The sequence below is a fragment of the Eublepharis macularius genome, chromosome 14, assembly GCF_028583425.1.
Source record: "Eublepharis macularius isolate TG4126 chromosome 14, MPM_Emac_v1.0, whole genome shotgun sequence".
Lineage (NCBI taxonomy): Eukaryota > Metazoa > Chordata > Lepidosauria > Squamata > Eublepharidae > Eublepharis > Eublepharis macularius.
In genome coordinates, this window is record NC_072803.1 from 37,331,878 (window position 1) to 37,335,378 (window position 3,501).

The 3,501-nt window shown below is 40.7% G+C and overlaps 1 pseudogene; it reads right to left on the reverse strand.

The window, feature by feature from the left end:
* Positions 1-2,816: 2,816 nt before the first annotated feature.
* LOC129341886 (leptin receptor overlapping transcript-like 1) lies at positions 2,817-3,199 on the reverse strand (annotated as a pseudogene).
* Positions 3,200-3,501: the final 302 nt, after the last annotated feature.

Sequence of the window (3,501 nt, forward strand, 5' to 3'; positions counted from 1 at the left end):
AGTATACCAGGTCTTGGTGCAAAGAAACAGAAAATGCCTCACAAATATTCATAGGTTTGATTCACATACTGGACAAGAACAACCAAAATGGGGTTTTGTATTCGAAGCTGCAGAAATGAGAAAATCAATAGCATCTGCTAGCTCAAAGTTGGTGGGCCTCAGCCGAACCTGTCTCTCCATGTTATTGTGGGGAGAGAACCCCCATGCTAGAAAAGTGAGATACTTAACCTAAAATCTTACTCTTTGTGCTGGCTTTTGGCATTTTAAGCTTAAAGGAAGGGCTATGGTTCAGTGGCAGAGATTTTGCTTTAGATCGAGAAGGTCCCCAGTTGAATCCCTGCCATCTCCTGTTGAAAGGATCAGGTGGTAGGTGATGTGAAAGTCTTCTCCCAGAATAACTGTCACCGGTCAGAGCAGAGAATACTAATTGTGATAGATCAAAGATATACCTATAGTATATCTTTGTATACCTATAGTATAAGGCACTTTCGTGTGCATTTAAGACCAACTGCTTGTTAGTTTTTCTGTAGGGGCTGTTACATTATTTTAATTGATGGCCTAAAGTCTTCATGATAAAGCACAGGATAAATTTAAATAACATTTCATTCATATATTTATTTGGTACATTATCCAACAAAGGCTGCATCCACAGAACACAGTGGGACTTACTTTTGAGTAAATATTCACCGGCATCGGCTGAGAATCTCCATCCAGGCTTTGTTGGCTTACAACCAAATATAAACAATAATTATTTCTTGAATTCGCAAAGATAATTTGCCCTTCCAAGTCAGATCTCAGGTGTGTGCCAACGAGTGGCTTGCTCATAGCATTGTTATCGCACACGATGACGCATTTCTGAATTGAGAAGATTACAATTCCCAATCCATTCTACTAATTCTTATCTAGCCTTAATCTTCTCTAGCTCAGTCCGTTCTTTATATAAGATACAAGAAGGAATTACAGAAACCGAGGCTACGTCTAAGATGAACCTACAGTCTCATCAGCTCCTTGTTGGACATTGCACCATCATTGCACTCTGAAGCAGCTGGCTCTCTGCATTGTCTCCAGCAGCACAATGGGCACGATGGGGTACTCGTATTTTCTTGCATGATCCAGTTCCAAACGGCTCATTTGCAGCTGCATCCTCTAATGCACACAGGATGATCCACTTGCAAATGATGGCTATTGCACTATCACACTTGATCTTAGCCAAGAGGCCGAGAAGCGGCACTATCATTGTGCTATAACAAACAGTGTATGGATGCAAGCTTTGTTACAGGCTTAAGTTTTATATCAATTTTAACAGTCATGGCTTCTCTCAAAGAATCCCAGGAGTTGTATTTTAACAAGGATGAATCCTCTTTAAAGTTTTAGTTCACCTACATAGTACTATAATTCCTAGTGTTCCCCAATGTGAGGGAATGACCATTCAACCCAATTAAATCATAGATAACCCCCTTCTATTAAATGAATGCTGTTCCAGTTCTATCATTGTTGCACAAACGGCTTTGGGACTAATTGTGGTTTGTCAAGTGTGCTGTAAAGTTTTCTGAAAAGATTGCTAGATCTGTTCACGGGAGTTTAATTCACAATTCTAGAGGAGTTAGCTGTGTTAGTCTGTAGGTGCAAATAGTAAAGAGTCCAGTAGCACCTTTAAGACTGACCAACTTTATTGTAGCATAAGCTTTCAAGAACTACAGCTCTCTTCATCAGATGCATGATGAAGAGAGCTGTAGTTCTTGATGCATGCATCTGATGAAGAGAGCTGTAGTTCTCGAAAGCTTATGCTACAATAAAGTTGGTTGGTCTTAAAGGTGCTACTGGACTCTTTACTAATTCACAACTGAAGACATAAGGGATTCAGTCCCATCGGTCATTATTAACTAAGCTATTTGTGGCATGCAACCCCATTTCTCAAGGTGTTCCCAAAACCTCAGGTTGCGGGAAGTTGGGATGAATAATGATGGATGGTTTGCACCACACCTGGCCTGTTTTTTGCCAGCTGTCTCTGAAGCATCTGCCTCTCTGCATTGTCTCCAGCAGCATAATGGGCCTGGTTGGGCATTCATATTTTCTTATATGAGCCAATTCCAAACCCCAGGATTTTTTCCCTTCTCCAGTCCCTTTTCCCACAGAAGTCCTTTGGGGTTCTATTCCTCATCCTCTGCTTTCTGCAATTTGTTTTCCCCCACCACCACCACCACATTGAAAACCCAGTCAAGTTTTAAATAAATCTTAACCTAAATCTGGAATTTAATTATTGGAAACACTCTATAAGTAAAAAACCATTAGGGCTTGTCTACTCATTAAAGAGTTTTAATTCAGTAATCACCAACCCCTTTGTTGATTAGTAAATGAGATAACTGATCCCAAGTAGGGATAGATCCTCCCATTTCAATGTAATTAAGTAAACCTTATTGTTAGAAGAAAGGTCATCTTTGCTCTCAACTTGTCAGTTTGGTTATACGATTGTACATTACAGCTTAAATATAATCCAGGGTTTTAGAAAAAAATCAAGGTATCTTTAAACATATTGTGATTTTTTTAAAAAAACGAAACACACATTTCAATATCACAATAATATTCTGGCTCCCACATTAAAATAAAACAACATCAACAATTAAAAACTTTTGAAACCAAAGAAACGGTTAAAACAGTATATGAAAGGAGAGGAAAAGTGATTATAGAACGTCATACGCCGAGGGTCCCTCGGTGGAAACAGTACATTTGCTTTATTGCCCGTTCTCTCTCTTAGATGGATGGCCACTGAATGACATAAGATGCCTGATAGTTCTCTGTAGTGTTTTTTACCACAGTTAACAGCTGAAGTCGTCATTGCTGCCAAAGACCAAGAAAAACCCTAGGATGGTGCCAAATATGACTGTCCTGTGATGACGAGTGCACAGGCACCCCACTGAATCAGGACCACTCTGGCAAATGCAATTGGATGCCCAAATGCTGAGACGACAATGCCAGTTGTCATAAATATGGCAAGTTCCTTGCAGGCGTTGCTTGTGGCATCTGCGTCTTCAACAACTCTTCTTGCTATGCAGTAGGGAATTGGAGGCAGGATGTAGAAGAACAGAACAAACAGGGGCCAATATGTGTTGTACTGTGGAAGGGCACCACCAAGCATCAGGAACATGAGCCCAATTGCTCCTCCAAAGGACAGGCGAATCACAGCTTTGATGCCAGCCATGATGCCGCCGCCGCCACTGTACAAGCCGCTCACAACCAGCTCAGAGCGAAATGTCATCTTTAATACTTTTCCTATTACAGGACCGAATCAGCCTTTTAAAAAGTACAAAAGAGCCCTTATTTTCCATATATGATTAAATTCCACTACTGGACTAATCCACTTGAAGCTATCATTATTTGTTATGATGATTGGAAGTGGCCTTGTTGTTCTGCTCTCGTGCTTCTAGTGGCCATCAGCTGTGGAGGTAAACCAGGTCAGGTCTGTGAGGCGTTCTGCAGGTCAGAAGTGATCTAAAAGTAAAG